The sequence below is a fragment of the Ovis aries genome, chromosome 9, assembly GCF_016772045.2.
Source record: "Ovis aries strain OAR_USU_Benz2616 breed Rambouillet chromosome 9, ARS-UI_Ramb_v3.0, whole genome shotgun sequence".
Classification (NCBI taxonomy): Eukaryota; Metazoa; Chordata; class Mammalia; order Artiodactyla; family Bovidae; genus Ovis; species Ovis aries.
Genome location: NC_056062.1, coordinates 71,300,068 through 71,326,122, shown reverse-complemented (window position 1 = coordinate 71,326,122; position 26,055 = coordinate 71,300,068). Strand labels below are relative to the sequence as shown.

The 26,055-nt window shown below is 43.3% G+C and overlaps 1 protein-coding gene across 3 annotated transcripts in view; it reads left to right on the top strand.

The window, feature by feature from the left end:
- The first annotated feature begins 836 nt into the window (after nucleotides 1–836).
- OXR1 (oxidation resistance 1) overlaps nucleotides 837–26,055 on the top strand; it is a 518,198-nt gene continuing 492,979 nt past the window's right edge. For all 3 annotated transcript variants that reach the window (XM_027973101.3, XM_042254392.2, XM_004011791.6), the window contains exon 1: nucleotides 837–998. The gene's annotated coding sequence lies outside the window, so the exon portion shown is untranslated. The remainder of the gene's footprint in view (nucleotides 999–26,055) is intronic.

Here is a 26,055-nt window from a genome sequence, read left to right as displayed (position 1 = left end):
TCAGAATCCACCCGTCTCCAGTGTGCGTCCTTTCCTTCTTTGCATGTAAAGTCGGCTTGGAGGAGGAAGGGTGGAGATAAAACGTGCGGGAAAGAAGTTACAGTTCAGATTACAAGAATAACAAAATCACTAAGGTTAGGGAGGGTGTCAGCGAACGATGCAAAATCCTGTGGAATGAGGAGTCAGAGACGGCCTGAAAAGAATTCTGTATTTTATTTGCTCTTTCCAGAGCCCCCTCTCCCGGCCGTGGATCATTACGCTCTTTTCTTCCTTTTTCCTTCCAGCAAAACTAAGCATTCCAAAAAACTTGCAGTTTTCTTTCAGAAGTCTTAATTTCGCTGTCACGGAGCTTCCCCACTGCTTTAACTCAACTTTCTTTCATTTCTTTGGCGAGAGCCTGAAATTTCGGCTGCCGGACAGGCTGGAGCCCGAAATCGGGGAAGCTTGGGGCTTAGTTCCGGCGAAGACTCGGGTGCTGGGGCGCAGAGCTCGGTTTTTCACCGAGGTGGGGTTCCTAGTGCGGGCAGGGACCTAGTAGGACGCGCGCGCTCAGATCCCCAGTGCCCGGTTGCGGGGACGCGCGAGCGCCAAGGCCGCCGTGGTGGTTGGGGCTGGGGGGGAGGGCGCTTTAAACCCCAGCAGCGGCTTCCGCGAGACCTATTTTTAGCGGCGCGGCGCCCCCGCTTCCCCTCGGCCTCCGGCGTGGTAGCCTCCGGCGGGCGGCCGCCTCCTTTCTGTCTCCCCCGCCGCCGCTCGCTCATGGTAGCGTCCACGCGGGCAGGTCTGGAAACTGAGCATGTCTGGAAGCGCTCGGCGGCCTCGGCGGCGGCGGGGGCAGAACCGGGCTGCGTCAGGCTGAGCCCGTCCACCGCGCGGCCGCACGAGTGCAACGCCGGCGCCGCGCAGCCCAGCCCCGCCGAGAGGGGCGCACTCGCCGCCGCCGCCGCCGCCGCCGGGCCCGCCGCCGCTCACCGCAGCCCCCTCCCGGCGACCCGCAAGTAAGTTTGTGAGGTGGCTGGGCGGTGGGGCGAGGGACCGGCGCCCCCGGGGAAGCCCTGGCGGGAGGTGCGGCTGGTGCTCCGGAGAACCGGCTGGTCCCACTGCCCCCGGTGCCCCGCGCCTCGGCCAGCCTTTCGGCCAGTTTGAAAGTGATAACCTCTGGGATGTTGGAGTCGGGGGACCGGCAAAGCGGGAGGGCCGGACTGACTCCTGTTGGAGGCTAAAGGGGACAACTTGGGGAGAGGGGAGAACCGCACTGCCAGGAAGCGGGCTGGTGCCGGCGGGGGAGGCTGGGTTTGGGATGCGGACTCCTGGCTGAGAACAGCCGCAGAAGGAAAGAGGGGTGTCCCCGGGGGATAAGGTGGGAGCGACGTGAGAACCCAGTGTGGAAGGCATAGGAGAGGGTGAGCGCGTCCTGGCTGGGGCGGCGGGAGGGACGATGGATGGAAAGTGGGGCGCGTGGAAAGCGGATTTGAACCAGAGCAAAGGACGCCGGTGGAAGAGGCCGTCTGCTTCGGGAAGCGAGTGGACTCTAATAATTTGGGGAATCTGTACCAGATCAGGGCGATATAATGATGGAAAGAGGTAGCCTTGGATCAAGGTCTTTGAAGCGAATATGCGTGGCCAAATGTTGGGAACTGGCTGGGCAGAGAGGATGGATGCAGAAAGTGGCCCGGAAGGGCCAGCTGGAAAATCGCTGGGGGATTTGAGTGAAGAGGAGGAGGGGAACAGTGCAGCGATCGAGCTGAGGAATGGAGCCAGGGTTAGGACCAAAAGGCTCAGGAGAGGCTTGGAGGCTGCTACGTGTGGTCCTCTGAATAGTGACTTGGTAGTGGTTCTCTGAGGTTCACTTGCAAGCCAGCTCCTCCTTAATCTCCTACCTGGCTTGGTTACCGAGCGGCTTGCTTAAAGGCGAGTTTGTAGATTTGCAGGCAACCGGGAAGGTAGTCGTTTGCAGGGGAGCTGTCCGTGCTTTCCTTAAGTGGTTCCCAGCACCCATGGGGGTACAAAGCAGGATCTGAATGTGTATGTTTCGGGGGATGTGTGTGTGTGGAAGTGGGAGGTTCTCCTCTAGGCCACAGGAGCCCGCGGTCTCGCCCCGAAGGTGCGGTGTTCGGGGCCGGGAAGTCAGGCAGAAGTCTGCAGTGTGCAAGTCGCGGCGGGGCGTGTGAGTATTCGTGTGCGCGCGCGCCAGTGTGCGTGTTGCCCGCCCGGGGTCGCCTGTGTTACTGCAGTCTGTCTCCATGACGAGGAGATCCAGGGCTCCACAGGCGGCACGGGGAGGGGATTAAAGGAAACGTGCTCTCCTGCGTCCCTTCTGCCTCCTTTCCCTAGGGTCACATTCTTTGCTCATCCAGTGATGCTCTTCTCTAACCTCTTCCTGGCTTCTGCACACCCCCACACCTGATGCAGGTCTTGTCTTCCGATTCGGTACCCGGAGGACGCGGCTGTCCCTCTTCTGCCAGAGGGAATCCCAGGAATCCCGGTGGTTAGAGGGGCTCCCGAATCCCCCTCCGCCCCCCGGCTCTTTCCCTGGGGCGTCACTCACGGGGGACGGGCGCGGGGGGTTCCGCAGCTCGCTCTGCTGCCCCTGCAGGTGACTCTGTGATGTTGCCCCGCGGACCCCAAATGATGGCTCCAAATAGCTAGAGTCCAGAAAACTGGACCGAGTGAGTGGCACTTACTGGTTCTCCGGAGGTGGGTCTCCCCTGAGTTCCCCACAGGTAATTAAATTGTAACTTAAAAGGGAAAAATGACAAGATTAGTAGACTAAACCCACTCTGAGGGCAAAAAAGCTGTATGTAAAAGCGCCTCTTTGACGAGTAGATATTTTACCCACCAACCTCAAGAAAGGAAGAAGCTTCTGCAGTGTACAGATCTGAAATTAGAGGGGAAGGGGGCGGCAGAGCGGGAGTGGGCACCGTGTCCACTGCTTTTCAGACTCCATCCTACTTGCTGTATTCTGTCATCGGGGCCATATTTTAAGCGAGGCTTCACCAAATATGAAAAATGAGGATGAAGTCAACTCTGGAAACTGGTGCCATCTGTGGAGGGACTCAAAGAAAGGGGAGCGAGAGCTGTAGCTACTGTCTGCCGATGTCTCTGGGGACTGGGCTCTAAGATGGTGTGTGCAGTCATCAGAAATAATTCTGAACATCCAGATTGCAGGGGGGAAACTCAGAGGAAGGGAAGTGAGGAACTCTAAAAAAGTGATGAGGACCATAGGATGGGTGGTCTTGTAGGGTGATCACTGACCCTTGGAGGGACACAGCAGAAAGAGCAACAAGCTTCTAATGGCAGGGATGTATCATCTTATTCCATGTGACAGTTTCTTGTAACTACTGGAATATACCTTTTGAAATATGACCATGATTCTGGATATCCATAAGGTGAAAAGTTTGAATAAAAAGACATATACTGTCATTTTCTGCTTCTACCACTGTTTTTTCTTCATTGATTATTGTTGATACATGTGGTAAAGGTAAAATAAACTATTATTTTGCCTGTTAATTCTCCCCAGAGTGCTGTTCAAATAGATGTAAGGAAATATGTTTGTCTGTTTTTTGCTGGAGAGTCATGGAGGAAGGAGAATTAGGCAAATTGATTAGGATATCAAGTAAAGTTAGAGTTTAGGCATCCGAAGATATTGCCTGAGTGTGGAGGTAAAACTTCGTTTATATAATGCTAAATTCAGTATGAAATGAGAAAACCCTTGTCTCCTTAACTCCAAACTTCCTGCATTTGAAATACAAAGGGTTGTACCCTTGAACTGATTCCTAGTCTTCAGAAGTCTAGGTTGACAATAATTTTCCTGGAGAACTGTTACCTAAATTCAGGTTTGCTTTAGGAAATAATCAACAGATTCTTTACAGCCCTAAGGTAAAGACATTACCAAAAAAAAAAAAAAAAAAAAGTAGTGAAATGGCTTGATGAAGCAGAATAATGAGTGAGACAAATATTATCCAGACTGGGAAAAGAGAAATCACTTTCTCTTACTCCAGGGAATAGATATTATTGATAGGTTTAGAACTTTGGTTCTCAACAGGGGCAGTTATGCCCCCCAAAGAATACTGGTGGTACCTGGAGATGTTTTGATTGTCACACTTTGGTGGGGAGGGGTCCTACGGGCATCGTTTGTGCAGAGGCCTGGGAAGTTGCTAATACTCTACAATATACTGAGTTGTCCCCGCAACAAAGAATTATCCAACTGGGGCTTCCCAGGTGGTATGGTGGTAAAGAATTTGCCTGCCAATGCAGGAGATGCTGGTTCAATCCCTGGGTCAGGAAAATCCGCTGGAGAAGGAGATGACAACCCACCGCAGTATTCTTGCCTGGGAAATTCCATAGACAGAGGAGCCTGGTGGGCAACCCACTCCAGTATTCTGCTTGGGAAATTCCATGGACATAGGACCCTGGTGGGCTACAGCCTATGTGGTCACAAAAGTCATACTGAGCGCACACACACACACAAATGTCAGTAGTACTGAAGATGAGGAACACTAGCTTAGAACAGGTGTGATTAGAGTGAAAAACTACTTGGGTCAGGATGCTTCACATATTTTCATTGGCAGTCTACCTTGAAAAATCAAGAGTAGTTAATATTAAGAGACTGTCTTTGCAAACTTCCCCATTTACAAAAACACTTGCTAAAGTAAATTAAAGAGGTTTCCTTTTAGTAGAACTTCTTTTCAGCCTTCAAAAAAGAGGTCCTAAAATAGGTTGGGAATGTCTGAAAAGACACATATAGTATGCATAGGAAGCTTTTTTTTTTTTTTGATGATAAGTTAAAACTGTTCTACTGCAGTATTTTTCACTGAACTTGTTAATTGCTTTTAAAAATACCTAGCTTTTCTTTTTAATTAATATTAATTTATTTTAAATTTAATAAATTCTTCATGTAGTGAGGAATTGAACTGAATCAGAGGAAAATGTTAGCTGAACATTTATTAGAAGCCTCATGAAATGTTCCCCGATGAAACCTTAGAGTTTGTAGGTGTCCACACAGAAAGGTAAGAATCCCATATAATTTTCACGGATTTAGTTTCAGTTTTAAATCGACAGCAAGGCATGTATTGAGAAGCAAACCTTTCTGGCCTGTAGTACAATACGCTGCCTGGAAGGAGGAACAATAGCTTACACTCATAGATGTAATAAGATCAGGGCGCTGTTCAAAGATGGCCCACGTGCAGGAACTCAGAACACCTGTTAGAGAAAACCTTGGTCATAATGACACTGAAGAGATTTGATCAGCATTTCCACCCTCTCCCCTCTGTCTACTTCCACCTGCACAGTGCTTCTGTTGGTTGGCTGATTGGTCTCAGAATTCATTCTAAAGGGATTCTCATTAGGGCTGCTTACTTCCTTTCTTGTTATAATAACCATTCCCTCCATTGTTGGCCGTCACCAGCCCTCAGTCCCTCAGGAATTCACACAGCAGAAGAGCCTCCTGCTTAGTCTCTGGGGCGGTCAGTATCCCCTCCTTCACTCCTGTGTGTACAAACACAAACAACTGTTTCCTGCTTCTAAGAGGAACAGAGCTTTGTCTTTTGGAAAAATATTGGGTCAGGAGAGCCCTTGTTTTCCACAAAGGCAATCTCAGTTTCCCTGCTTGCAGCGCTGAATTGCCTTATTCAATTGTTTGTTCAGTTGCATATTCTTGATCTTAGGAAGGCTTCCTCTTCCTGAAGACAAGACGGAAAGAACTGAGGAAAACAGAACTTCTCTGTGAGCCCCACTGGTGTTGATCGAGGGCTCTTCTTATGGGCTCTGTGAAGCCTCAAGAAGATAATCTGAACCAATGATAATACTCTTTGTAAATTCAGCAAGCCTGTGTAATTTCAGCACTAGCAGGCTCTCTTCTGGCCACTTGAACTCAATACTGAGCTGCATTGTGCATTGCAACTGGTTTGCAAAACTACGTTTATTTAGCATACCGTGTATTTCATGTATGTCTCTAAAAGTCTGTCTCTACAAAGAAACACAAGATGGGTATTCATTTTCATTAAATTTGAAGAGGCTATAGAGATATGTATAGCCTCTTCTTGAAAATATTGATACTTCCGATCCCCTTGGTGAAATGCAGAAGGAGAAAAAAAAATTAGGAGAGAAACAGTTACATGGGTTTCTCTATAGATCAGATAAGGAGGGAGCAAGCAATTTGAGGTGAAAGGGGTCAGTTCTTGTCTACCTCTTCCTTTCTTTTGGAAATAGTTATTGATTTTGTTTGACATCTGAGCAAGGAGAGATGGTTTCTTTTCCCGCAGACACTTGTTGAGCTGATGTGTGCCCTTTTATACATTTAATAGCCATAGTAGGAGGCAGTGGGCTGGCTGGTACAGATGGTTAGAGTGAAGCAGAATTTCAAATCATTTTCATCAATAAAACTGCAACAAACGCTCACTCTCAAAAACTGAGTGTATCCTGTCACTATTTTGATGAAACTAATAGCAGAGATTACAGAGCTGAGCATCTCTGCTGCGCTAGGTACCACCTATGCTTTAAACTCTCAGAGGATACGTATTGGGAATGGGGAATGAACTAATATGGCAGTTTCTCTTACCTGTAAACAAATTTGGTGGTCACTGCCGCAGGTCAGTTACTGTCCGGTTCGAAGAAGGGCAGTGTAATGACTGGAAGTTTTATTGAACAGTGTATGTTGCCCTTGCTGAATTCAAGAGTGAGAACAACAAAAGCAAGAATTTGAAATTTATGCTATAGCAAAGGCAAAGAGAGTTTCTGTTTTTAATTTCATTTTACCTTATTAGCAAGGTAACCCTACCTGTGGAAGGTTTTACCTTCGTTCATAAATGCTTATTCATCTGAAGAAGCAAATAGCCTAGAAGATTTCCCGAGGCTTTCAGCCTTATAATAAAGAGTGTGTCTCTTCTATCTCTGGAATATTCATTATGTGGTATCATTTGGAATCTGAATACTGGGCTAAATTGGTTGACACAATCCCTTCTAATTTTGTGGTTTAGAGCTGTCTCTGTCCTTTTAAAGAGGTGAAAGAGATATATTGTTTGTCACTGGGAGCGCAGTTACAGGTGCTGGAAGCAGCTTTTACACGCAAACATGCCTGGTACTTGACATTGGTCTGGGACTCCAGTGAGCAAACATAGATCTTAGTCTTCTGGATTATGAAACGTGATTTCAGCAGTTTTGATTTGAACCAGCATTGCAACCTGGCTTGTGAATCAATTTGATGTATTTAGAAAAGACCAATGGATGAGCCAGAGCACTCACTACCCATTAGCAGAAAACAGGGATAGCAGTCCAGGGAGTTGATCTGGCCCTCTTCCTTAGTAGTTTTGTGACTTTAGATGAAGGGTGTTTTTTTTGTTTTTGTTTTTGTTTTTTTTTTTTTTTTAAATTACCTCGTGGTGCTCCAATTTCCTCATCCCTGAAACAGAATTTTTTTCTCCTATAGATTTCACTGTAGGGTTAGAGGAAATATTTTGAAAGCAAAGTGCCTGTCAATAGTGATGGTGATGGGCTTATATGTCCTTCTAGTGCTGAAATTTAAATGGTTACTGTCCAGGATGGGGCAGCAGTGGGGCCATTGGTGAGCAAACTGAGGTGGAAAAGGACATGGGAGTGGATCATAGTTAGGATGGGGTTTTGAAGGTGAAGTGGTCTTGTCCTCTTTTGACTGATGGGGCCTTGGGGACTCAGGATTATGGTGTGATTTGCCGAAGGTTATGCTACATCATTTCAGCTGAGTCTATTTTCAGAGTCTCCATCCCAACATTCTCCACTTAAGAGCACACTTATTTTCTTGGGTAAAGCCATGTTTATTCTGCTTATTTAAAAATGGTTATTCAACTCAATCTCTCATTTCAGTTGTTATAAAGGTCTTTTATAGGCAGATTAAAAAGGGCATCAGTGGATCTCTAATTGAATTTGTACACGAGCTCAACTCAACTTTTCACTTAAATGATCAAAATGATATCTTTATTTTTTTCCTAATTGGAGTGAACAAAATTAAAAGTTAATAGTTTTGTTTTTGTTTTAAATCAGTGCTGTTGCCGTTGTGGTTCCTTGAAGAGTTTCAGATTCAGTGAAAATGTAAAAATCTGCATGTGTTGGAAATACTTTGTGAGTTGTATTTTATGTATGTTGTCTTATTTGTAACTTATGGTAAAGATATATTGTCAGTTGTGATAATGAAAGACAAAATTGAAAGCCAGGACAGATGGCAACTTTGAACAAACATTCCCTTTTGAATCATTCAAACTTGAATTCAGATCTCCATGTTTTAGTCACTAGCTGTGAAAACTTGGACAAATAACTTGACTTTCCAGCTTCTCCTATCTTTTGCAAATCACATTGACCAGATTATGGGTATGATTCTTGTGATGATTCAGTAAGATAAGCAAGTAAAGATCTTAGCATGATGCCTGCACCCTTCTTTGTCCTTGTACGCTGCTAATTCACCATATTTCAGCTATGCCCTTGAAGGTAACTATTTAAACTTGAATTTGTTCATATATTTTCACCGTAAAGAATCAGAAAACTTGATTTTAAGTGACTTGAGAGGGGAATAAAAAAAGAGGCTTCATGAATGTGTAACTGAGTAAAACATGGGAGTATATGTATCTGGCTTCTGGTTGGACCTGATTTAGGGCTCAAACCATGTGACTAGTTCACTGTTAATGGGAGTGAGAGTGAAAATGTTGTTAGTAGTCCAGGTGGAAACTGTCCATTCATTTCTTGTAAGTTTTCCATCAGGTTCCTTTTCTTGGGCAGAGGCGTAGAGGCTTACAAAACACAGTAATAAATCCATTACAGACCGTTATACATGGGAAAGTATTGAGCAAATTAGATTATTTTGTGGAAGGGAATGAAATGAAGCTGAAATTTCAATGGAACCTGCTAGTAGTGGTAAGTCAAAATCAGATAAGCAATAAAATACAACAGAAAAAAATTCAAAGCTTCAGTCTTTGAATTTAAATTTTCAGTCTTGTAATTTATCAGCATGCCTTAACTGAATTAAATAGAAACTGATTCTGGATTATGTAAACAGAAAGGGATTCAGTGTATGGTCCTGGAGGAGTTTATGGAAGCAAGGACATGATGAAGGAGACCTTGGAAATGATAACCTGGTGCTGGAATAAGTCAACTCTAGCTATTTTCCATGAGTGGGGCTCTGTGCTCAAGACTTAGAATTCTGAGAGAGCCAGAAAGAAAGAGAGCCAGTTTGTAGCAGAGCACTGCCTTCCCTGTGCGCCATTACTCCTCTCCCTGTTACCTGGCAATGAGTCTTGCTCAGCCATTGGTCAGCACCGAAGCGGGCCCCGCCCACAAGCAGCCAGCTGTCAAGGAGCAACCTTTGGTGGGGGGATTTGTTCATCTGTTGGTGGAGTGTCGATCCTGACATAGAGAGTGAGATAAGAGGCGGATCCCAGACTCTCCCCAAGACCCTCTAGCTCACCAGGCCTTGGGCCAGTGGGTGAGCTGGAGGGCCCAGGGAATAGGCTGAAGGCTGTGTTCTGTAGGGCTCCAGAGTGTCCTCACCAAGGCCGCCCACTGGCCTTGGCTCAGGCCGTGATGGCAGCCGTGAATGTCTCCCCCATCCTCTCCTCTGTGACCTAATAGCAGCGAGGCTGCAGGTCACAACCTGTGGGACCTGCCCCCGCCCAGTTTGTGCGGCCTGAGGAGCCTGAGAGCCAGCTGGGTTGGGCACCTGGCTCCCTCAGTGATGACCGCTGAGTAGGGTCTGGGAACTTGGCCCTGAGGGACCTGCTGCCAACTGAGCTGTATCTCCTCTTAGCCAGGACCCAAACCTTGGAGGGTGAAAGTCATACCTTGGGACCCGGACCCTTCCTAATCAGAACAGAGAATAACATTCACTCAGTAGAGGTTTACAGGAGCATCATTACCTGACCTCAAGAACAAAGGAATCTGACAAAAGATGTCTGCAGCAACTAACCACACCCCTCCCTCCTTTCCTAGAAAAGGGCTTTGCTGAAAACTTATGGGGAGTTTGGGGTTGTTAAAGCATGAGCCTCCCATCTCCTTACAGGGCCCTGTAATAAATCTTTGTCTACTCTGAACTCTGATGTTTTGCATTGTTTGGCCTCGCTGTGCATCAGGCACATGGACTTGCATTTTGGGAACAAGTTCAGAGGAAGAACAGGGCATCATGACTGGCAGTCCACCACCCCTGTGCTTATGGACCCAAGGGGCTACCAAGGCATAATCTGTAATCCATCCCTAGTAGAAAGAGGGGACTAGATAATACTGGACAGACATACTCATACTCACTACATGGATTCCTGATGGAAAAGCTTGCTTCAGTGATGATCAATTACTGGAAGGAAAACAAAACAAAAACAAAAAAGAAGTATTTTATGTGCGAGACAGAACTACTGTGTCAGTTTTCCAAGGCTGTTCTAACAAATTACCACCCACTGGGTGACTTAAAACAACAGAAGTTTATTTTCTCACCATTCAAGAAGATAGAAGCCTGTATTCAAGGTGTTGGCAGGGACATTCTCTCTTTAAAGCCTGTTGGGGAGAATCTGTTCCATGTTTTCCCCTTAGCTCCTGGTGCTGCCTGTAATCGTTGGTGTTCCTCCGTTTACAGAGGCATCACCTTAATCTCTGCCCCCACTGTCACGTGGCGTTCTTTCCCACCCACTCTGGCATGGTGAATCTGTGTCTCTTCTCTTCTCTTAAGGCTACTAGTGGTATCAGATTAAGGACCTACACTGTTCCCCTATGACCTCATCTTAATGTAAACAGTTACATCTGTAATGACCCATTTTCAAATGAGGTCACATTCTGAGATTCCAGGAAGAACATGAGATTTGAGGGAATGCTGTCCAACTTAATGCCAATGTAATGTGGATAGGATAAACAGCCATGCACACAGTGATGTCTAAATAGTGGGAAGGGGAACTATCCTATTATTCTCTGTTATAAACTCTGAAGTATCATGCCTGGTTTCAGGCACCCATTTTCAGATGATCATGTGTCTGCTGGAGAACTAATGGAAAAACCGTTTGCTTTGTAAGAGCAGTTTTTTGAACTACGGACCATAAACTTGGCAAAGAAGAGTCCAAGATAAATATAAAATGAGCTTCCAAATGTCAAAAGGAAGAAAGATTTCATCTTTATTGCTTGCTTGAGAACTAGGACCTATGGTTGGGAATTTCAGAGAAGTCGATTTTCTCTACGAGAGAACAGTCTTGTGTGAGTGTGGTTCAGGAGTCCCTATCTCTGAAAACATTCAGCAGAAGCTCCTCATATTTGTTACAGATGAGATAGAAGAGATTTCTGAGTATGCAGGGAGCTTAGATTAATAACTGCCCCGACATTTCATGTTTAAGATTGTCTTCTTCTAGGAGTATATAGGACATTCGTGATCCCCAAAGCATTATTATATGTTATGGAAATAGAAGGGAACATGGCACACACAGATGCTTGTTATTACATAGGTAAATATTTCATTAATCCACTACAGTGGTGATAAAGAACAAACCAGGAACCTGTGCAGTATCTGGCACAGCACAAGGTCAATAATTACTTGTTGAGTGAATTTGTTGTTTCATCAGCATCTGCTTTACAAATATATGTTCCAGTTGTTTACCGGGAGTACTTCCCTCATCATTATCAGCCCTGTCATATTCTGTGACCCACTCCAGTGTTCTTGCCTGAAGAATGCAGGGATAGGGGAGCCTGGTGGGCTGCCGTCTACGGGGTCGCACAGGGTTGGACATGACTGAAGCGACTTAGCAGCAGCAGCAGCAGCATATTCTGTTGTACGGTTTCTCTGTAGCCTTCTGACATCCAGGATTAGCTACCTTGTTCATATGTGATTCCCCTCTTTGTTTCATTGTTACCATCTTAAAAATAGGATTGGAGGTGGGGAATGATTTTTCTCCTTAATCTCTGTCCTCCTCTGGGCTGTCTTTGCCAAGAGAGGTAGCCCTGATCCTCTGAAATTCATCTGTTAATGTGAAGCCTGGAGGGGTCTTTGGCTAAAGTGTTTCTCAGAGTGTGGAACAGTGTGACTGATTCTATACGAGATGACTTTGGGAGGTGTATGGATATGCATTGAACTGAGTGAATTGAAAAGATTCTGAGTTTGTTGTCTTTCAGTATTCCTTATTAAGGCAAGGAGGAAGTTTCAATTCGGTGCCAGTGTTAAAACTAGTATCTCAAATACATGTTTATCTCCCTTTTGCAAATAAAGTAGGCTTCAGTTGCCAAGCTTTCAAAAGTTTAATAAAAGTATCTTGTTTTCAATTTTGTTATATCTTCTTTCATGCTAGTTTCCAAATAAAATAATGACACAAAGCTTCCTTTAAAAATTCATACTGTGAAATTTCTAATGGTTTGATATTTTAAAAAGCAAGAAGGTAATATAGATGGATGATTGAGACTTGGAGATTTCTGTGTCAGAGTTCTCCTATGATTCAACTGTCTGGATTTTCTTCCTTGCTTCTCTGGCACATTTTTGCACTCTGGACATCTGGGATGAACTGTTCTGTGCAAGAGTCCTCCCTTCCTGAATTGTTTCACAAGATACCTGTTGGCTCAAAGAAAGAGAAAATTGTGCGTATAAATGTGGCTTTGCATTGCTTATGGTGCCTAGATACTGTGTATTCCTAAACTGTTTTTATAAAAGCAATTCAGGATGGGGGATACATGTATACCCATGGCTGATTCATGTCAATGTATGGCAAAACCCACTACAATATTGTAAAGTAATAAATGAATGTGATATAATTTATATAATTATTTTTCCATTGTTTTCTCCATGTCATGGGGCCTAGACTTCAAAAAGAAAAAGGAAATTTTTATTTTTTTATTTTTTTTCATTTTGCCACTTCGGGGAATCTGAAGACAATTGTAAGCTTTTCAGCAAATTTTATACATGTGCATGTTTAGAAAGTCAAAATTTTCTACAAGGCATATGATATAACTAACAGTTTCCTCCTCCAGTGCTTACCATCTTCAGTTCCTTTTCATAGGAAACAACCAGTTTTTCCCCCCAGTGTTTACTTCCATATTCCTAAATACATACTTTAGAGTTCTAGGTCTTGATATTTGCTTTTGTCTGATGACTTCCTAAATTAGAAAATATAGAAGATGTGCATTAATATCTCTTTTAGTAACATCCCTCCATCTTATTCCTCTATCTTCCCACTGCTCCCAACACTGTTTCATTAGTTTTTAAAATGAAATAAAGTTCAGAAGTTTGGTTTCCACTTAAGATGGAGAGAGCCCCAAGAAATCACTCCCACCATCACAATGAGAAAAAGCTGAATAATATACGAAATCTTAACTTGTCTGGGACCCATCAAGAACTGAACTCACAAGATAAGCAAGTAAACTGAAATCAGAGAAGGAGAAGTCCCTCTAAGGAGATATGGGACATGAACCCTTTCACCTGTGCCAGAACACGGGAAGAATAAATACATAAAAGTAGATAAAAGTATGCCTGTGTTCATGGCATTAGTCCCAGTAGACATGGGGTAAAAGCAACTCAAGTGTCTGCTGATAGATGAATGAATAAACAAAATGTGGCACATATATATATAATATATTATATATATGTTATATATTATATATATAATATTAGAATATTATATAGAATATATAGAATATTATTCAGCCTTAAAAAGGAAGGGAAATCTGATACATGCTGTAACATGGATGAACCTTGAAGACATTATGTAAGTGAAAGAAAGCAGTCACAAAAAGACAAATTCTTATATGATTCCACTTTTCTTCCTTGACTGTTTAAGGTACCTCAAATAGTTTTCTTCCTTGACTGTTGAAAGTACTTCAGACAGTCATGAAGATAAAAGGTAGAATGGTAGTTGTCAGGGACTTGGAGGGAGGAGGAAATGGGAAGCTCTTGGTTAATGGATACAGAGTTTCAGCTTTGCAAGATGATGAAAAGCCTTCTGGAGATGGACAGCCGTGATGGTTGTTCAACATGGTGAGTGGATTTAATGCCACTCACCTGTGCACTTGAAGTGGTGAAGATCATAAATTTTATGTTATGTGTGTTTTACTGCAACTAAAGATAATAATAAAAAATGATTTTAGAAAGCAAATAAGAACGATGTAAAATATTTTGAAAAGTTTTTGAAAGTTAAGTGAGGGCTGACAAGATAGCTGAGGATACATGAGAGCATAGATACAAGGCGAGTTTGTGCTTTCTCACAAGTTCTTTTTTTTTTTTTTTGCTGAAGTATCACTGATTTACCATGTGTGTTAGTTTCTGGTGTACAGCAAAGTGATCCAGTTATATATACATATTTTCTTTTTCATTATACATGCATATGTTTCTTCTTTTATGCATATACATATATTTCTTTCCATTATGATTTTTTTACAGGAAGATTGAATATAGTTCTGTATGCTATATAGTAGGACCTTGTTTGTCTATTTTATTCAGAGTAGTTTGTATCTGCTAATCCCAAACTCCTAATTTATCTTTCATCTGCTTTCCCCTGTGGTGATCATACATTTGTTTTCCATGTCTGTGAGTCTATTTTGTTTTGTAAATAAGTTCACTTGTATCATATATTTTTTTAAATTAAAATTTAAAAAAAGCCTTTTGGGGGGCTCTCCTGCATGGCATGTATGATCTTAGTTCCCCAACCGGGAGTTGAACCCTGCTTTGGAAGTGTGCAGTCTTAACCACTGGACCCAAGGAAGTCTCATTTGTATCACGTTTTAGATTCCACCTGTACGTACACAAGTTCTTTCCCATGGGCTTCTGCTCAGTGCATTCCAAAGAGTTTGAGGGCAAGGAAGTTAATCAGAGGAGACTGTGTTGGTTTCACAGGTGTGTGCATAGTGCGAGGCTGCCCCTGGAAACATGTAGAATCCCACCTGCACCTCCACATTCTTCTCTTACCAACAAAAACTTTACACTGCTGGGGAAGGGGCAGAAATCCCACTGAGCTCAGGATGGTGCTCTGGTACAAAGCTGAGATCTGCCCCAGATCCAGAGCGTAGTCTGGCTGCCATGGGAGGAGAGTGGGGCAGAAAGGGTGAGGAAAAGCCAGCCCGAGGCCCAGGTTTATAAGGTGAAAGAGTGAGGGTAGACCCAGAGAACTCAAATATAGCAACCACATTCATAATTGCTAAATATTGGTAGCTGTGCAGAGGTCCATCATTTGGGGAATGGATAAACCAACTGTGGTGGTATTCCACAGACTAGGATTCCACAATGAAAAGGAACAGAAGGGATATGCTGACCTCATTGCTGTGCCAGTGATCAGGGAGAGGAACCATCAGGGAGGGGGCCATGAATATTTCATGGAAAACACGGCACTTTAGAAAATGCAGAGGCTGTAAAGTATATCAAGACAGTTATGTAGAAAGCAGGATAACTAGAGGGGGTGATTGTGAGGCTAGGAGAGACATAGAGGTCGTAATTTGCTCAGCAAGAAGACAGTCCTGTATATGATCTAAGGTTTTTTCATTTTGCCACATAAAATACTATTGATGTATAAACTACTCTATTTTTGAAACTCAAAGCCCTCTATAAATGTATCTAGGTTTTTTTCCCTACCCTAAACTTGAATCAGGTTGGTCATAGACTCATCAATGTTAAAGGATCTTTAGAATTCATCTAATAATCTGAACTGGCGGCTCCTAAGCTGGAGTTCATCGGCATGAATAGAATTCAGTTAGCACACAAACTTGGGTGCAGAAAATGACATCTTTATTGTTGTTAACCTCTAACTGGAATTTAGCATTGTCCTTCGTTATGGGTGTAGGTCACAAACCACAGTAGCATGGCAGTACCTGTGGCCTTGTCAGCAAATAATCACAGATAATATCGTATTTCATTACAGTTGTTGGTAAAGATACTTTAAAGAATCATCTGTGCTCATTCCTGCTTTGAAAGCATGTTTATTATTAGATCTGCTGTTAGATCTTTTTATTTAGAGTATTAGAAAAAGAAACATATCACAAATTCATTCTTTTATAATTTGATAACTGTTTCATTGTGTTTCATTTCCTGTGTAATAATCCTATGTATCTCATTCTTTGAAGAGGTCATAGGCTCAGACAGAATCCTAAAGGGATTTGTAATATCACAGGAGAACCTGGAACCTTTCTCGGACTCACGGCAGATAGCTGGGACTGGGAAGCTGGAGCTGTTGGGTGTGTTTTTGCACTCTGCACATGGGCTTGAACTGCCAGATGCCGGCTGTGCCATTCCACAGGAAGCACTGGTTCTAGCAGGTTTCATGTTTGTTGGGGAGGGCAGTGGACATGTTTTTCAGGATCTGTAAATCCTCTGTGGCCTCTTTGAGAGGCCTCTCCTAGAGTGGGGGCCAGTGCAGCCTTAGAATAAGGAGATGCTGTGATGCCTTTTGATCTGGCCTGTTAGAGGGCCTTGGTCTTAGAACTCCACCCCATGTCTGTGACTCTGGGCTTCTGGGACCCTTGCTGGGGAGACCGGCAGCTGTAACAGGGGTCAGCCTGGTGACTTCCACTCTCGTGTTTGTGAATTCTAGGAGGACTGGTATCTAACTTCAGAGCTGCAGGTCAGAGCTCTTTTTCTATTTGGGATTCAGTTCCCTGGCAGGTCAGGTAAGATTTTAGTGAACATGTCTCCCTTGCCAAGATTTTTATTATCTTTCAAACTTTCTTATAAATACTGTCACTCCAGAGTGAACCACTTGGGTGACTTAAATGTCAACAGTGTTAGCGGACAAGTGGGGATTCCCTTAGACCCCTGAGGGATGGGAGGATTGCTTCCCTGTGGGTTATAGTTTACATAAATATTTATATACCCATTATGAAAGTAGATTGTCTAAATTATCTCAGCATAGCTTATTTCATTTTTGACAACCCTGACAGGAGGTTTTGCCTCTTTTGGAATAAAATCTGCCTTCGTTTAACTTCTTTCACTGATCTAGGTCTGGTCTACAAAACCTCACAGTTATCTGGGAATTTTTCCTGAAGTTTCTATAGGGTTCTTATTATGACCTTCCTGACGTGTGGAAAGACTGAAGATCACTGTGAAATCTGCCCAAAGTATATTTTGACTGAAATATAAGTATATTTATATACTGGGAGACATTATCGTAAGCTGCGATGGAACATTTTTCTAACAAATGTTTGGGATCTGAATATATGCTAGGCACTCCGCTGAACACTGACCATATACATAAAATGAGGGGCAGAACTGACTTGCCCCTGCCCCTGTGGGTGCTGTGGGGAGGTTGCCAGCTGTGGTGTAGGAAGGAGCTTAAAACCACAACTAGGTGGGGTGGGAGGCTGTACAGAAGTGGGGTCTGACCTGGAGAAGAGAGGAGCACTCTAACTGAAGGCTGGAGGGTGGAGGTGGGGTCAGGAATAGAGCGGTGTCCCAAGCGGAAGGAACAGCTTGGCACTTACGAGGAAGTGAAAGATGATCAGCGTGGCTGGGTCAGGGGTCAGGGTGGTACCAAATGGAGGTGGAAACAGAAGCCAGCATCAGACAGTACTGGATTTTCTTGGCCAGGCTGAGGATTTTGATCTTTGAAACAGAGACTGATATAATCAACTATTCCTTATTGACACAGAAGTAACACTATTTCTTTTCCAAGAGAACAGATGACATTAAGCAAAAGTAGAATGCCTTTCACCTTGAAAAGTTTGCTGTTTAAATACAGGGAACATGACACGTATACCATAATACATATACATTATTACAAGTATTCCTTCACGTCTGGGTAGCAGGCTTTTGGTCTCAGTGCCAAGATTAAATTACTTGTTTCTTTGAGGTTCTGAACTGAGGGAATTCTAAACCACTTGCCTTTGTCATTTGCCTTTGAAGACTTCTTCATAAAGTTTCCATTATAAAAGCTCTTATAACATCTTCAGTCTTTGAAAGAAAGGGTTATTAAAATCACACAAGTATCTGCCTGTTATTTTATCTGCCATTGTTTACCTGTTTGTTCGAACCTCATTATGAAAGACTGGAGGTATCAATGCCATAATTGAATGGAACTGACTTGTAATTTTGAACACTGTTGTCTATGTGGCCTTCTTAACCACTACTCTGAATTAAAAATTCTTGCAATATTTTGATCATGTGAGTAAGAATGTAAAATACAGTTTTTATTGCATGTAAACACTTTTGAAATGGCAACATTTTGTCCAGAGGTTAACTGGAGCAGTTCTTGCCTCATTTTAATATTAGTTACCCGTGGGGATGAGTCAATTACCACATGATTGTATTATTCTCATGGAGGAATTGGACGTGAACAGCAAGAACATTCTTCCCTCTCAAGCTGCCAAACCAGGATCTGTGTGTCCCCTTCTGTGCAATTTCTGCAAGGTTTCCCATGAAGCTGAGGCAGCCTGTGCTGAAATGGCCAGCATCCACCTGTACTTAAGTGGCTCATTATTAATGCCCCAGTTCTTTTTACTTAGTACACAGAAGATCTAGAAGGATTCTTAAGGATTCTACATTGTCAAGGAGGACTTTGAAAGGACAAGGAGACAAGGACATTCAGAGGAGATGACTAAAGCAGTTATTTTTCTGTGTATTTGACATCTTTATGCATGATGTCAACAAGAGCCTCAGCCTAACCATAACATCAGAGGGCTTTGTTCTCTATTTTAGGTCCTTTATTTGAGAATGTACTCCCATGAAAAGGTCCTTTTTTTTTTTTTTTTTTTTTTTAAATGTCTGTGCAGAATTCCTTTGTGGACTGCCCCACCCCTTAGAATCAGTTTTTCAGTCCTTCAGTTGATGCAGAGTGAGCCTGCCTCCTTTGCTCCTGTTCCCCCAGGGTGAACATGTGACCCAGCCAGCCACAGGCCCCCACCTGCAGTGACCGTGGTTTGTTCAAGGATGGGTGTGTGATCCCAGCTGGCAGGATGATGAGCGCACTCCCTTGGATTTTGACAGAGTACAGAAACAATGTCGTCTTTCTCGTGGGGGAACAGAGTTTTTAGGATTGTATCTAGAGCTGCTGGTGGCCATCTTTGTTATTGAATGGAGAAAGCCTGCCTAAAGATGAAGCTTGTCCAGAGAAAATACAAATGAGATGAAAAGTCACATGTCAGCCTATTGATCTGACTACACCTGAAGTCAGTAAGACTCCTGAATATTTCAGTGCCATGAGCCCATTTTCTCACTTCTATTTAAGCTGATGTAAGCTAGGTTTTGTTACTTTTATTTATTTTTAAAATATTTATTATTTGGATGTGCTGGGTCTAAGTTGTGGCATGTGGTATCTTTAGTTGCGGCATGTGGGATCTAGTTCCCTGACCAGGGATCAAACCCAGGTCTCCTGTGTTGAGAGCATGGAGTCTTATCCACTGCACCATCAGGAAAGTCCCCATTACTTTTAAATAAAGTAATTAAAACATAAATGCTTCCCATAAACTCTCCTTAAATGGCAGCAGGAAGGGAGAGGTCTGAGTATGTCATTTGGTGCAGAGTGAGGGCTTTGAAAATTTCTATTGCCTGAGCCAGAAAGTTTATAAGGGAGACCAAAGGATATGCTCACCTTTCCTCCTGTTGCCATTTCCTTCAAATAGCCTTGTGTCTTCGAAACCAGGTTCTGAGATAGTAGCATCCTAGTCTTTCCTATATACAGAATTGGGAGACAGTGCTGCTCTGTATTAAGAAACACACCTAAATGGTAGCTGGCTGATTCCTAGTTACAGCCTTACCATTTGAAATCCATGGGAACATTTATCTGTGATGATTTGCTTTTACCATGAGGCATTCTAAGGTCCATTGTTCAACAAATAAGATATTACAGCCCCATTAATGGTCTCTAACATGAATAACAAGATTAGAGGGACAAGCAGTAACAATAATAAAGACAAATTATCCTCTATTTCTAGTAACTCAGCAATGAAAGACATTTAATTTCTCGTTTGGATGTTAAATAGCTAGAAAATATGAGTCAGTCATTCTGGATGCACAATTCTGCAACAGCTTTATTCCATTTGGTATCCTAGGTATTGGTTTCTTACAGGCATTTCCTTTTAAAGACAGGGAAGAGCAAATGAACAGTATGGTAATGAAAAAGAGCACTTCAAGTGTCCTGAAAACCTAAGGTGGAAAGCAGAGGGTCTATAATAACATTTCTGACACAAGTTTTTGCTAGTGGCTTATTTTTTTTTCATGGTTTCTTTCAGAAAAGATTCATGAAACATCTATAAGTTAGGATTGTTCGTGGCTTAAAGGAGGCTAGGGGAATCAGAGACATTATTAAGACTCGTTACATTGATGCTTGTCTCATGTATAATAATTTCTGCTAAGAAGGGTTAGAAGATAAGCCCTTTAGCTAATAATAGAACCTGGTTCCTAAGCTGGAAGGAGAGGTACTCTGTAAATCATTATTCAGTGACCAGAACTTAAAGTTGAAATTTTCTGCCAGGATATGGCCAGAATGGTCTCCAAATATGTAAAGAAACATCTTGGTTAGGTTACTGTCTTCCATTTAGAAGAGAAAATACAAGAAACACCAGTTTTCTATTAGATATCATAGAATGTGCAGAGGTTTTTATTATCCCTTGTGCTCCCATAACAGAAAAAAATAGATTTCTCCTTCCCAGGTAATTTAATGGGGAAAAACATCACATTTTCAAAAGAAAAATGCTGCACAAGAAAAAGTAGCATGAAGGTAATGAAACTCTGTTGTGCTGTGTTTAGTGAACCAATGGCTTAATAAACTATTGCCTTGGTGCCAAAAAAAAAACAAGAACCAAAACAGTCCTCACCTTTGTATCCAGAGGAGGTTGATTAATAAACACGAATTAGCAGATAAATCTAAATTTGGGGTTTGCCTCCAAGTATTTGGTTTTTTATCAGTTATCATTTCTGTAAGAAAACAGAGCTGAGAGAACAGAGCCTCCTGGGGTTGGTTCCAGCTAGATGGAGGCTTGGCAGTCTTATGCTGGGAAGTGACTGGAATGCACACTTCAGTGCAGGGAGTTTCCTGTGCATTCGCACCTCAGTCTGCATGTTCTTCTACCGAGAGGAGTGAGGTACAGAGCACTGCCTGCTGCTGTGACTGTGCCCGTGTTGGCTGCGGAGGTTGCTGGCCGGGACCTAAGGCTGCAGCCCTGGGACAAGTGGGCCATGCAGACCCAGGGTTCCTGGCCAGTGAGGACTCATTTGTGGAAGGAACAGTCTATTGGAAGACAAGGAGCCTCCTTCGGTTTTATGGAATTAAGATGAGAAAGAACTAGGTCTGCAGAAGTTCAAGTGGCGACTCTGAATGTATAAACCTTGTACTTGGTACAATTGCTGACAGCAAACCTGAGCATTCTCTGCTGTTTGCAGTACAGACGCTGACCCAGGGAAGGGCTCGCTCCAGTACAGAAAAGCATGAATCACAGAGGAGCCACGTCTGGGGGATGGAAGTCCAGGGAAAGTTTAGATGTTCCCTACAGCCTGGAATGAATGAGCACCTGATGGGAGCTGATATATAGGAACCCCCTCTCTTGAAATTTCCCTGGTGGCTCAGATGGTAAAGCGTCTGCCTACAATGTGGGAGACCTGGGTTCAGTCCCTGGGTTGGGAAGATCTCCTGGAGAAGGAAATAGCAACCCACTCCAGTATTCTTGCCTGGAAAATCCCATGGATGGAGGAGCCTGGTGGGCTACAGTTCATGGGGTCGCAAAGAGTCGGACACGACTGAGCAACTTCACTCACTCTCTTGAAATACATATTTTTGTGTAATACACTTCAGCTAACTGTATAATAAACTGATTGTAGTTTGTACCACATGAATCGCAGCACGCCAGGCCTCCCTGTCCATCACCAACTCCCGGAGTTCATTCAGATTCACGTCCATTGAGTCAGTGATGCCATCCAGCCATCTCATCCTCTGTCGTCCCCTTCTCCTCCTGCCCCTAATCCCTCCCAGCATCAGAGTCTTTTCCAGTGAGTCAGCTCTTCACATGAGGCGGCCAAAGTACTGGAGTTTCAGCTTTAGCATCATTCCTTCCAAAGAAATCCCAGGGCTGATCTTCTTCAGAATGGACTGGTTGGATCTCCTTGCAGTCCAAGGGACTCTCAAGAGTCTTCTCCAACACCTTACTCTTTGCCAAATGTAGAAAAAAAAATGTGGTGAATAAATCCAGAGAAATATCTGCTTTCGCAGACATCACATTCTAGTTTGTGGAAACGATCAGCTATTAAGTACATGCAGAGGTAAAGGCTTTGAAGAAAAGATACGTCAATAAAATGTGGGTAATGTGAAAGAGTGTGACAAGCCTGGAGGTTGAGGAACAACAATAGTACTGAGATTAAAAAGAGGAGGAATCTGAGGACTGCTCAGGGTAGAGGAACATTTAGAGAATGGGAAGCAAAGGAGGGAAGAGCAAGGTGCCTGAGGAGCAGCAGCCAGTGAGGCAGCAGGAGAACCAGGAAAGCAGTCCTTAGAGCGTGTAAATGTCATTTGTGAAGCCCAAGAGTACCTGACCTTGCTGAAGATTTTGGAAGTTCCACCGTGGCTGCCAAGGAGGCAGGATAATCACAGGACAGAGACAGAATAAGAGGAACCATTGAGTGGGCTGTGGTTCTGATGGATGTGAGAAATAAGTCTTGTTTGGACTCTGACTCTAGTGGCAGGAGTGGTCAAAGCAGCTGCATTGGGGATATGCACAAAACACGGTACACAGAGGACTCACTGAGGGATTCGGTATTGGTGTGAGGGAACAGGAACCATCCTCTTTGGGTGGTTTTCATTTAGATCAGTGTCACTCAAAGTACTGGGGTGCAGGCTTTGTCGTCACTGGTCTGTGACAAGGTAAGAAGCTTGTGCCAAATGTAAATTAGCCGACTTTCTTTTGCATAGCGAGGTTTTCTCAAGGAAGGAAGCAGTGTATTGATTCAAATTCTAGCACTAGCTCCTTTTTTTGCCATAGACCAGAGTTTCCAGACCAGACTCATCTCTGGCCTTTACTGGAAACCAGCAGGACCAAGTTCTCAGAGTTATCCACATTCTTGAAGAATTGCTGATTTTTTAGTTTGATGTGTGTGCTATGGTTGCCAAAGTTAATAGGACTGCACACAAATAAGTAAATAAAGTACTTTATGGAGCAGTACCTTCTTAAAGATATGATTTCTAGATTTTCATTAGATTTTTTTTTATTTTGTTTTTTGACTAGTAGGCAAGTGTAAGAGAATAGGCTTAGGAGAACATTCTTCTTTTAAATGTTTTCTAAATTTTTATTATTTTTATTTATTTATTTATTTTGGCTTTGCCACAAGGCATGTGAGATCTTAGTTCCCCAACCAGGGATTAAACCCATACCCTCTGCATTGGAAGCACGAATCTTAACCACTTAACTGCCAGGAAAGTCCTGCATTCCTTTAAAATAACAAATTAAGCCATGTTTATGAATTAGGGTCACAGGGCAAGTCAAACTATACCATACTTGTTCTTCAAAACTTAGCACCATCTTTTAGGAAGCCTTCCAGGTTATCTAACCATTCTGATGGGTCTCATATCTTTTCACAACTCTGTGTGTGTTTTAGCTTTTTCATAGCATTATTATAAATCAAGAGTGGTTGACTGAAATTCCTTTGCCTCCCCCAAAACTATAAGCAAGTGGAAGGAAGACTGAGCCTTATAATGCCAGTAGCAAGTAGAATGTTTGGAATGTTGTAGATACCCAATTAAACTTTACATACTGTATCGCCGATCCTCTTTGTGATGCCAGTTGTCTTGCTGTTCACACTGTTTGCTGAAACCAGGGTAGGCAAGGCGCAAGCGGGAAGCTAGAAGAAAGCTCAAGGAGCCGTTGGAACTGCAGACACGTTTTTTCTCTCTTGGCTGTTGCAGCAGCTTTAACAGTAGACACACTATATTCTCTCCTCTCGTGGCTGACCCATCGGACACAGCTGCGATGCAGTAGCAGATGCCGCTGCTTTCTAGGTGGAGCTTATGCGTACAGCGCAAGAGTAGCCTGTGGCCAAGGGAGCACCTCCTGAGGCACATGGGCAGTGCTACAAACGGGCTCAGCTGTTACATGGTCATTGTTTATGAACTGTGGGGCGAGGGAGTCTGAACACGCCATCTTGGCCAGTTTGCTCTTTCCACACACATGCTATGTAGCATGATCATAATTTCAAAGAACCAAAGGATACCGTGTACGTTGCTGGGCATAATGTTTAGCATTCAAGTTTGAGGTAACCACTGACGCAAAGACTTCTCTAGGCTAACTAAAATCTGAGATGAATGATACTATTTATAGCCTCAAATATGTAAAAGTGTTTTTAATAGTTAATGAGTTTTGCACATTGGACTTGTCAACCATGTCTATTAAAAGAGAGCAATTGGCCTGGGTGATATCATTTCAGATATAAAGGAGACTTCTGTATATATATATTATACTAATCTCACTGTACCACAAACGAGGGCTTCCCTCATAGCTCAGTGGGTAAAGAATCTGCCTGCATTGCAGGAGACCTGGCTTTGATTTCTGGGTTGGGAAGATCCCCTGGAGAAGGAAATGACAATCCACTCCAGTATTCTTGCCTGGAAAATCTCATGGACAGAGGAGCCTGACGGCTACAGTCCATGGGGTCGCAAGAGTCAGACACAACTTAGAGACTAAACCACCACCACCACAAACAATGTCACAGTCAGATTTGAGCCCGTGGCATCTAGCAATTTCTCTTTCTTTGTTAGCAGGTACTGGAGTTCAGATATGATGTTTGGCAAAATTCCTTGAAAATCTTAAGGTCTGATTACAGTTACAGGTGAACCAGTTACCGTCCGGAGACTCTAGGTTTTATAACCAATCAGAAAACTTGGAGCTCAGGTTTTAATTTTTTTTTTTTTTTCATTCGACAAATTTTTGGAGCATCTACTGTGTACAGAAAGTATCAGGTACCATTAAAGTGCTGGGTGATGTGGGGAAATAGAAAGATGAATCAGACATGGATTTTTGTCTTTAAGGAGGAGTATAATGGAATATCATCAATCTTTTTGCTGCACATGCTTCCAGGTGTTATAAAACAACACAGACTGAACCTCTGTCCCTGGAGAGAGTGAGTCATGCTTCCTTGGTGGAGATCACAAAGCCTGAAAGTCTTCTACCCTGACCCTGTCTGCCCTTCCCAGTGATTGCTCCCTGAGGCAGTTCTTCCACTGGGTCTCATAGTCATTGTTCCCTTGGGTGTACCACTCATCAGGAAGGCCTCAGCCATGGCAGCAATTTTCAAAGCCAGCTTTGTTCTCAGTCTCCTGCTGGTTGCTCCTGTCTGCAGTTCTTCTAGGGTTTAATGGGTTTAGCATCAATTTGCATTGTGCCCCATCCCTTTCTTTCTTTCTCTTTTTGTAGCAAAGTCAAGGTTTATTGCAGGGCCAAGCAAGGGACAGAGAGACAAGCCTCAGATCCACTCCAACTTGGTTTTTGAGTTAGGAGTTTTTAAAGAAGAACAAAGAAATTGGAATTAATCATCATCTTGTGATGCTTCTTAACAGTAGTTTCAGGAATCAGAATGCCTGTGGATTACAGGTCTCTGGTCTGGTGGTTCACAACCTAGGGAGTCTGTTAGCTCATCTTCTTTGCCTGGGAGGAACAACCTGAGTCTGTCCTTTCAGGATGCTATGATGTTATCAATGACAGCAATTTTAGTCGTCTCACTCCCCACTTCTTTCTTCTCTTTGTTTCGCGTTGAGGCAGTCAAAGATTCTATCAGCTCTCGCTTGTCTATGGGTGAACTTCCTAAGGGCCTCCTTCCTATTGATAGTCCTGAAAGCCCGTATAAGAAGGACTTAGTCAATAATGATGATGTTGATGATGATGATAGTAATAATGGTATCACTAACATTTATTGAAGACTAAGTCCCTAACTTAGGTGGTTTGCAAATATTTTCTCCCGTTTTTTTACAATAAAAACTCTGGAAGGACAGTGCCATTATTCTGTCCACTTTGCAGATGAATAACCAAGGCAAAGAGAGGTTAAGTCACTTGGCCATCACCCTCCTCGGTTCCTACCAGCAAATAGGAGGTACCTGTAAAAAGATCCCCAGATAGAGCTCTGGTTCTCCATTAGCTTTGGTGATTGGCTATACTCTAGTGATGCCCTGGGTTGGGTTGATGAGG